Consider the following 11,822-nt stretch of genomic DNA (forward strand, 5'->3'; position numbering starts at 1 on the left):
TCAGATACTGCAAGCAAAGACCAGATGTGGGGGCAACCCCACATGCCTGACCTTTAACCAGCTCCCATTTCCCACCTCTCGGGAGCTGGTCCCCTTTTTCCCTTCCCCCTCCCTTCACTCCTCACATTAAAAATTGGCCTTGTGCCTAATTTTCTCGGTGGGGGAGCAAATAAATACCATCTGTTCTTCAGATGCTGCACTTCATTTTCTTGTTCTCTTTCGGTGGAGCATTAGTCCTTCACGACTGAGACAATTTTTATTTTTTTACCTTTTCTCCACGTTAAAAAACGACCCTGGTGTCTAACTCTGTCCCGTGGGGAGGCATAGTAAATAGGTACATCAATAGGACGGGGTGAGACACACACACACTTACAAGTCAAACAGTAAATTTATGTTTTTTCCTTTCTTTGTTCATATTTCCATATTGTGAACCGCGTGTGATCTCGTCGACAGTCGCCAAAGGGAAAAGGACGATCCGGCCATAAGCGGAATAGAGGAATTGTCGAACGAAAAATCCGCGGTACACGACGTTGGGAGTTTGCGATCTGTCGTGGGGCGCACGTCAGCTTACAATATGGAAATATGAATAAATAAAAGAAAAAACACACACGCCAATGTGCATATATACATTGACTGTTGGACTTGTGAGTGTGTGTGTCTCCCCCCCCCGTCCTATTAATGTTACATTTGTCTATGTGGAAATATATTTCATGTAAAATTTAAAATGTGTAGACCAACAACTTTCTGAGTAGTGAGGTAAATACCGCAGACGGCAAGGTTGACTGACTTTTTATCGAAATTCTGACCAAGAAACATTTATTGTTTTAGTTTCAAATAAAAATAAATCTAAAATTTCAAATGTTATACGCAACATTGGCGGAGATTTCAAATGTTATATCGTAAAACTTTTAGATCTTGACAGCAAAATGTCCGTCCGAAAACAGATTAAAATATAATTATCCAAATTTGAATACCTCTTAACCGTGTGGGCAGACAATTGACAGAGTTATTTGGTAGGGAAATGCGCACGCACAGACAATTTTACTTATATATATATATATATATGGGCTATGTGTGTCTGTCTGACTGTTTGTGTGTGTTTATGTATATATGTAAGACTGCACATTGAATTATTTGCCATAATATGGATATTTATCACAACATCAGAATAGGGTATATATAAGCCTGTGCTTGATTAATGTGCGCCTGCCATTTTAAATTGATGCATTTCTCCTGATATCACAAATTTTTCCATTTGTTGCACTTAAATCCTTTTGATTCTGATTCGATATACTTGTAACCATGACAGAAGTAATTGGAACGTATTAGCGTCTAACAGTGAAAGTCGATCGAGAAACACACCAATTGAATTAATAAGTAGTTTAGTTTACAGTTTGTATTCGTTCCTCGCAGAAGGTATACACATTATGATATCCACTAATCATACTGCCCCAGTATTTAAGCCATGAAACATTTCTTGAATAATATGTGCATACCAACTTCTGAATTATAATTTAATGGAATGCAATTACGTATTTTACATCGATATTAGAATTATTTGCAAATGTATCGTGCATAATAATAGGAACTATTATATACTTGCTGTTTAAGATCAATATATAATATAAGAGAATTAAGTGCTTAAAAGTGGATATTTATTTGGATTTTTTTGCATTCAATGTACAAATAAATGTTGTACCTGGTATATGTTTCCATGCATCAATATATATTTCTGGCCAAAACCGAGTTACAAAGATTTACCAAATCTCAGTGCCCTGTATATTAAATTTCGAGTCTGTAGACTTCAAATTGACAGAGTTATTGCGTAGGAAAATGTACCCACAAAGACACATAGACACACACAGACACGTTCATTATATATATATATATATATATATATATATATATATATATATATATATATATATATAATAGCATTTCAGCCTGGCGTTGTTCGGTGGTTTGGATGTGCGTGTTAAGCAAAAAAACACATAAATAAACAAATATGGTAGTAGAAAGGCAGGCTCGAACTCGTATCGCAAAGGATGAAAAGAACGGGCGAAAAAACTGACGTCTTTGGCCAAATACAAAGTTATGTAGGTTTTAATCAGGGCTTGACAATAGAGTGTAGAGGATGACTTTCAAAAATATCCGCGAAAAAAACGATCCCCCCATTAGAAAAGTGGCCAGTTGAATATGGGGATATTAATGTGTTAAGCCAATTCTTCGATATTTGTCGTGTGGAAGGTCGAACTTCAAGACAATACTAATCCTGTAAAAAATCGTCCCTCTATCGAAATTTTAAGGAACATATATAAATGCAAAAAATTATATATTGGTAACTAAAATTTTTCGACCCTAGCCGATTAAAATGCTTACCCTCTTACTCTGATTACCCTTTATGTAAAATTTCAAATGTTAAGACGGGGAATTGTCAAAGTAATTTGTTAGAAACTTTTCTAACGTTGCCCCCTATTATGACCCCGTAACAGTTATTGTTTGCGGCCCAAATAAAGTTATTATGTTATATCCATGTCCAAGAAACCTCTATCTAAAATTTAAATGTTTAGACCAAAAATTCTCGGAGGAGGTTGGTAGAGTTCTCAAAGGTAAAATCGTTTAATTTGACCCCTTAATAGTCACATTTCTGGCCGAAAAATCTCAGTACCCTGTATATCAAATTTCGAGTCTGTAGACTTGAAATTCAAATATTATTGCGTAGGGAAATGCACACACACAGACACACAGACACAAACACACACACGCACGCGCGCGCACGTTCACTTTTATAGATATAATAGCATGCGTGCCCGGTGTTGCCCGAGTATTTAGAGATGTATTTTGAGCAAAAAAAAAAGTGGTCATTTTTTTTTTTAATTTGACCCCTATTATAACTCCTGAAAATTTATTGTTTTGGGCTCCAATTAAGGTATTAAGTTAAATCCACGTCCAATGAACCTATAACTAATGTTTAAAGCGTTTGTGACCGACAATTGTCGGAGGTGTTTGGTAGAGTTCTCAAAGGTCAAATCGTTGAAGTTTGACCCATTAATCACCAAATTTATCGCCGAAAACCAATCACTTCAATTTTTGTAAATCTCAGTACAATGTATATCAAATTTCGAGTCTGTAGACTTCAAATTGACGGAGTTATTGCACAGGGAAATGTACACACACAATCACAAAGATACAAAGATATACAGACAGACAGACGGACAGACATACACTTTTCACTTTTATAGATATGTAGACTAGCATTTCAACCCTGCGTTGCCCGGATGTTTGGAGGTGTGTGCTGAGCAATAAAAGAAACCCGGCCATTTTTAAAACTTTGACCCCTATTAGACCCCGTAACATCTATAGATTTGGGTGCAAATTACATTATTAAGTTAGATCCATGTCCAGCGAATCTATATCTAAAATTTCAAGTGTCTATACCGAACATTGTCGGAGGAGTTTTCTAGAGTTCTCAAAAGTCATATTGTTGAAATTTGACGCCTTAATAGCCAAATTTCTGACTGAAAACCGATCACATACATTTTCCCAAATCTCAGTGCCCTGTATATCAAATTTCGCATCTGTAGTAAAAAAATTAACAGGGTTATTGCGTAGGGAAATGTGAACAGACACACAGACAAACTGACGGACATAAAGCCACACAAACACACATACACCTTCACTTTTATAGATATATAGATTTTTTTTTACACAGTGATCACCATTTATCAAGGCCCGGAAGCCACTCAGGGATAAGGGTTATTGCAAGTACATTACGTTAGTGAGGAGATTTTATGAAGTGTTTAATTAGGGGGGCGGTTCATTAGGAATTTGTTAACATTAGACTTGAAAACATCCAAGTTGTAGTCCGGAGGGAAGCAGGCAGACGGAACAGAGTTCCACAGGCGTGCAGTTCTAAGAAAGAAGCTTTGCTCATGAAATCCGCGTTTTGATTTAGGCACAGATATAGAGTGGGGAACATTTTTCACAGTGGATTCAGCTAGACGGGTGTTTTTCGTGACAGATTGGCGAGGGGGGACCAGGGATTGGAGTTCAGACGAGCACCTGCCATGAAAATAACGATAAAACAAGGATAGGCTCGCAACGTCTCTTCTGTGGGAGAGGGGTTGCAGGGTAGAGAAAAGGGCATCCCCCACTAAGCCACGAAGTCTATTTTGTACTCTGTAAAGGCATCATAGACTGTTTTTGGCAGCTCCTGCCCAGATATGGCAACAGTATTCCATCCTTGGCAGTACTTGGCTTTTATATAGATTGAGAATTGCATCAGTAGTGATATATCTTCTGGAGCGGAAGAAGGATCCCGCCATCTTTCCAGCGACCTTGGCAACAGACTTGATGTACGTGCTCCATTTCAGATCAGGAGTAAAGGTCAAACCCAGAAGCTTGTCAAAACACGGGACCTCACCCAGACGAGAGCCATCCATCACAATTGATGCCAGATGGGGATCAGAGCGTTGATGATGTAAGGATAGGAGTTTGGGTTTGGATGCATTAAAGGTAACTAGCCACATCTTCCCCCACTGAACCACGCGCTCGAGATCAGAGGAGAGAGAATCCGAGAGAACTTCGTCATTTACAGCCTTTGATGTGTTGCCGTAGATGGTCGTGTCATCAGCATAGATGTCAACGAATGATTTAAGTATGTGTTTAGGGAGGTCATTGATGTAGATCAGGAAGAGAGTTGGCCCCAGGATTGACCCCTGAGGGACTCCGGCATTTATATTGCAGGCCTCCGATTTTTGTCCATCTACCACTACTCTTATGAGCCTATCGGAGAGAAATGATTTAATGATTGAGAAAACATTTCCAGTTATACCGTAGCTGGAAATCTTGTGAAGTAGGCCCTTATGCCATACTTTGTCAAAGGCCTTTGATATGTCAAGAGCAATTGCCCTAGAAAGGAAGCCTTTGTCAAGAGATTCACTAATCCTGTGGGATATCACCGTCAGCACACCTGCGGTAGATCTTGTAGAGCGGAAACCATATTGTGTGTCACTAAGAAGGTTGTTTCTGCTGAGGTGGTTGACTATTTCTCTATTTAATATTGATTCCAGCAACTTACTCATAACACAGAGAACACTTAATGGTCTGTATTGAGAGGGAGATGACTTATCACCTGAATTCTTAAATACAGGGCAAACTGATGAGGTCTTCCAGGGGGTCGGAAAGCACTTCTCCTTAAGGCAGCGCTTAAATAGTTTGGTAAGTATGGGAGCAAGTTCTGGTTGAAGCTTTTTTAACACTATCATTGGGATGCCATCAGGGGCAGTTGCTTTACTGGAATCTAGGTTTTTTTTTATTAGCTTGGCGACCTCATGCGCGGATATGTGTATGTTACCTTGCTTGTTCTGTGTTATAGGAGGAAATATGGGGAGTTGATGGCCTTCGTCGCATAGGGTAGAATTAGCTGCAAAGTTCTTTGCAAATAGTTTGGCCTTGTCTGACGCTGACGAGATAACCTCTGATCCATTGATAATGGTTGGGATAGAACGCACACTTCTGTTCAGGATCCTATTTGTTATTTGCCAAAACTGGTGGGAACCAATATAGATAGCTAGATCGATTAAACGAAAATATATGCGTACACATAATATATATGGAAACAATGTTGTGTTTACTGTAAGCTTTTCACGGAAATGTTATGCATGTATACATCATGTAGAATATCTGCATGAATTTAATTATACGTAGTAGTTAACTTACTACATGATAAACTCGAAAAAAAACTAATAGGGTATTAATTAAAATGAATGTTTAAAAGAATATGGAAATTAGCTAAATAGTTTGCTAGTGAATGCAATCCCACAACATATATATAAGAAACTTGTATGTTTGTTATATAAATAGTAAAGAGGGGTTTTAATATGAATATCAGTACACACAAAGTTAAAACGAATTCAGAGGTGTATAGATATATAAATATGATAAGAATAATAGTATTCTGTCGTCGACATAGAGATATCAACCTGGAACAAACCAAGTTTTATGGTAATCAACTTTTATCAGAACTTACTTACTAGCAGGCCCTACGTATAGAGAGTACAATCAATCCCTTTCCGGAAATATCAGAACACTCTTAAGAACCAGTCGTGATTCACTCCTTAATTTGTCGGTGATACTTGATACAGAAACTCATATTTTCATCGGTTGCTACGAGATAGATTACCTTCCGACTAAGTCCACATAAGGACTGCTAACAAATACGCAGATATGTAACAAAACACGAAAAGTTATATCGAATAGCAACCTGATTTCAAGCTTTGACTTTGCTCTTTACATGTTTATGTCGTCTACATACCTTTACGCTGAGGAATTTTCATTAGTCTTCTACAAACTAAAACCCTTTTTTGCGAATATAAACCTGCGCGATTATATGTTGACTTCCTATCGTGTTTCTACCTGGGATGTAAGATACGCAATGGAGAAAAATATAGGTGTGCGTGTTGTTACTGAACGTATAACACCCTTCCTTACAGTATAACAACCAGCCACGATGGTATTTCAATCACAGAGATCAAAACCCTTTTGAACGCTTTACGCAAAAATAGATGCTTTCCAAATACTTGAAACATCGTTAGCCTGCCAGCTATTCAACATATATCTTGACTGGTCATCCGTCTATGAACGTACTCCAATCAACATCCTGTATGGAATTAGTAAGTTGCCGAAATATGTAATAAATGGAATCGTTTACAAGCAAATAGGAAAAACTAACCTGTTCAGTTACATGTGATATAGTTTCACATATGATTAGGAACAACATCATATTCGTTTTGTTCATTTGACCCTTGAATATATATCAGACAGAGCTAGACTGAGTTAATCAACCGAAAACCACATCACTCTATAGCAACGCATATATGATATCAACGGATACCCACTAAAGAGTCAAAAACAATGAAAACAATATGCTGTTGTCCTAGCGTTACTAGACTGGACATGTCAACTGTAATAGCATACAACAATAATAGTTCTGGCGGGGAAAATTGTTTCCAAAATAATTGCTATTAACATACCAACAGCTTTTGCTAGGGTAAAGAATAAACGGCTATTTCACTATATTTTTTACTTATTATTTTCTCATTGATATATGTATAAGTGTAGCCATGGATTGTTAGAAATAAGAAGCTCACAATACTCACGCTGACGACCCTTAGGGATCCATATTGGCTTCTACTTTATTTCTGAAAATGATCAATGAGGTTTAAAATAACGTACGCGACCTGCCCTATATTATCTAATCCGGATGCATTTAAGCAGACCCCCTATCATGTATGGAAACATTCAAGGGCGCATAATGTCTAAAAATGCTAGATTTCTTCTTCTCTGGCTTTGGGCAAATTGTGACATAGGAAACAATTGGCTGGATAATGCTGTTGCCTCCAAAAAAAATTAGCCGGTACATATATATATATATATATATATATATATATATATATATATATATATATATATATATATATATATATATATATATATATATATATCAGTATTCATTGAGTTTTTGCAAGGTTTTTGTGTAATCATTACGCTGGGTATTTATATCAAATTATCACTTCCATAAACATTTTAATCTTTATGCTAATAACCAAAATTTCTACTGACTCATATCTATCTTGCTAAAAACATTTCATATGATGAGGTGAGCCATTTATAGAAATATATAGGTCAAGGAAACGGTTTAAATATCAGCTTTCCTCCTTGTCAAACAATGTTTTTTGTAATCCATATATTTATAAAAGATAAATTGCCCGCGTGTGTGTATGTGTGCGCATTTTCCTATCTAACCTCTCTGTCAGTGTTGAAATTTTACATATGCGGTATTGAGATTTAAAAATATCCTTCTAATCCATTTTCGGACAGAGATTTGGCTGCTAAGTAGTCAAAGTTCAACGGTTTGCCATTGGAAAATTCTACTAAGCTCTTCTACCAATGTTCGGTCTCAACACTTGCAAATTAAGATGTTGGTTCCCTAGACCTGGCTCAGAGATTTAATTTTATTTGAGCCCAAACTATGAATTCAAATGAGTCAAAATTGGGGGCAAATAAAAAACAGATATCTTATCCAATTTTTAGTCTAAACGTGGAATTTTAAATAAATTGTTTTCCGGCATAAGAGGAGTTATCTGGCCAAGAATTTGGTTACAAAGTGGTCATAGATGATGGAGTTAACATTTGAAGACTCCACCAAACTCCTCCGATAATTTTACGATTGTTTTATCTAGTTTACCTGGATATAATCAAATGCGTTAATATATATCATATATACATATGCACATAAAATTATGAACAGTATATATGACCCCGGCAAAGCTGGACTACACTGCTAGTTATAATTAATTTTACTCCAATCTTTCATATATATATATATATATATATATATATATATATATATATATATATATATATATATATATATATATATATATATGTGTGTGTGTGTGTGGGTGTGTGTGCCTGTAGGTGTGGGGGAATGAGGGTGGGGGTGTGTGGGGGTGGGGGTGCACAGGATTTTCTTTAATCATCAAAGTTGATTTGAAGCAAAATAGGATTCTTTTGTAGAAAAAAATGTATGTACATTTGTCTTCCTTCAATTTAGAGATCAAAATCATTTTTATTTCACCTCGCCTTTCTGCATGTCAAATACAATATTTACATTGGATATTGGTACATTCGAAAATTTATTGCACACGGAAAACAACGAAATATAAACGCTTGAAAATTAATATAATTATCTTTGTTAAATTTTCTTTAAAATCTAATTTAAATCTCGTTTATATTTGGCAGGCACAATTTTCTTACGCTGAACATATTTTAACTGTATAATTTTGATTGTAACATGATTTATTTATAATGCCATAACTTATTACTCTGAAAATCATCTGTATGACTGAAATAAGAAATAACGTTTTTCAGGTATAGTAATTATCTATTAACAATAAAATAAAATATTTTCATTTTGTGTTTATTTTAAATATGCATCAACACTTATCAAATCCCAGAATACACTTGAATATGAGTGTTAAAGAGTGTACAGTAATCAATTGGAAAATAGAGTAAACGATAGTAAATGAAATTCGGTAAATTTGTTAAATTAAGACAAACGGCTCATCAAAAACTTGATTATCTTGGACTTGAAGACAGCCATATTGTAGTAAACTGGAAAGCAGGAAAAGAGAACACAATTTCCACAGACCTACAGTTCTAAGAAAGAAGCTTTGTACATTGGACCTACGTTTAGGTTTTGGCACAGATAAAGAGTGATAGAATTATTGATAGTGTTTTCAGCAACATAAGAGTTACTTGTGAAAGTTTGGCAAAATAGGGAAAGTAAATTAAAGCTCAGTAAAGCAAAGGCACACTTGCAACATCTCTTCCGTGAGAAGAGGTGGCAAGGAATTAAAAATGACACCCCATACAAGTTTACAAAATCTATTTTTAACTCTATCAAGACAGGATAAGCCTTTCTAGCAGCTCTTACCCAGGTGTTGGACCAGAACCCCATCCTTGCGATATCTACTGGATCGATGGAAGGATTCAAACATTTTTCCAGCGCCTTGGTTGTGGATTTGATGGGTATTCCATTTCAGATCAGGAGTAAAGCTAAGCCCAGAAGCTTGTCAAAACAGAAGGCCGCCCCAATGTCAGTTGATGTCAGATGGGGATAAAAGCGTAGATGATGTAAATATAAAAGCTTAGTGTTAGATGCATTAAAAGAAATCAGCCACTTTTGTCACCATTGCACTTCGTGCTCAGGATCAGATGAAAGATAATAGGAGAGAACTTGGTCGTTTACTGGTAATGTCATCAGCATACATGTAAATGAATGATGTAAGGATGTGATTTGAAGATAATTAATGTATATTAGGAAGAGTTTGGCCCAGGATGGAACGCGAGCCACTCCAGCATTAATATTGTGAAATTCTGATTGCTGCTTATCAACTATTACCCTTATTGACCTATTAGAGACACAAGATTTAATAATTTCCAAAAAAATATTACCGTTATACCATGACTGGAGATCTTGAATTGACAACCCTAAAAGTCATAACACAATGATCGAAAGCAAAAAAAACAGGATGAATTGGTTGTCACGAAGAGCAAAATAGTGTTAAAGAGTCGTTCGTCTGCATCCAATTGATTTTTTTTCTTATTAGACCACCAATGTAAAATTAGAACTTGGTGTATTCTTATTTAATCAATCGTATTAAATAGTGCGTTGTGTTTAAAAATAGGTTTCTCGGTGCATACATTGTAAATTTTGTGTAATCTAAATGAAGTAAAATTCTCCCCCCCAATGAATCACCACTTTTCAAGACATATAATCAACTTGATGATGAGGGATAAAGAATGTACATTAGTAAAAAATAAAATATTATAATAACCATTAGATGTGTAAATTTAGTAAATTGGATTACTTAAGTAGAACAGCTCAGCAAGAACGTGTTTACATTGAACTTGAAGATGGTCTTATTGTCGTCAGCTGAAAAGTAGATAAACCGACGAGATTTCAACAGGTGCGCAGTTCTTAGAAATAAGCTTTGTTCATGGAATCTGCGTTTAGGTTAAGGTACATACAAGAGTCGGGGAAATTTTTCATAGTGTTTACAGTCAAACGAATATTTTTCGTGAATGTTTAGCGTGAACGGACCATAGATTAGAGCTCAGGCGAGATGAAAAATAAGATACCCAAGCGACATGTTCGCAACATTCTTTTTTGAGAAAAGGGAAGAGAAAAAGGGCTCCCCCCACTAGGTCACGAAGTTTATTTTGAACTCTGTCAACGAGGATAATGCTTTCTTAGGAGTCCCTTCCCAAATTTAACAGCAATACTCGATCCTTGGACGTAACTGTCTTTTATATAAAAAGGGAATTGCATTAGCTGGTAGATTCCATTTTACATCAGGAGTAACGTGTCAACCCAGCAGACGAGGGTCATTAATTTCAATTGATGCCAGATCAGGAACAGAGCATTGATCAAGCTTAATTTTAGATGCATTTAAAGTAATCAGGCACTTTCCTCTCGATTGTAACACATAGTTCCGAACAAACGGGAAAACATTAAGCATATTTCGAATTGTTTCAACGTTATTCGATATAATTAAACGAAACATTCGATTTAAAAAAAAAAACTTTGAACGTATTGTAGAAATTTGTAAACGTTATTCGATATAATTAAACGAGAAATTCGAATTTTTATAAAAAAAAACTTTGTCGTTTACGGCTTTTGATTTGCTGCCATAGATGGTAGTATCGTAAGCAAAAATGTCTACGCATGGTCAAAGGATGTTATTTAGAAGATAATTAATATACACCAGGGAAGTGTTTGGTCTAAGACGCTATAGGCTACCCTTATGAACATATTTGAGAAAAATGATGTAACTATTGAAGATATATTGCCAGCTACTCCAGAGCCGGAGGTCTTGTACAGTATAAATTTATGCCATACCCTGTAAAATGCCTTTTATATTTCAAGAGCAATTGAACTAGAACGGAAGCCTTCGTCTAGAGATTCGCTAATCCTATGAGAAATAACCGCATGCACACCCACTGTAGATCTAGAAGAAAGGAAACCATATTGCATGGCACTTAGAAGTGTTTTGTATTTTAGTTTTTTGATGAGGTTGTTGACTACTTCTTTATTTAACACGTATTCATGTAACATACTCATGACACACAGGGCACTTCTTTATCAGTACTGAACGGGAGATGCCCGATAACCTGAATTATTAAATACAGAACATACCGATGAGATTTTCTAGGGTGTTTGGAAGCAATTCTCCTTAAGAAAACGTAAAATTGTA

This window comes from Euprymna scolopes, chromosome 11 (assembly GCF_053919585.1).
Source record: "Euprymna scolopes isolate OS-2025 chromosome 11, ASM5391958v1, whole genome shotgun sequence".
NCBI lineage: Eukaryota > Metazoa > Mollusca > Cephalopoda > Sepiida > Sepiolidae > Euprymna > Euprymna scolopes.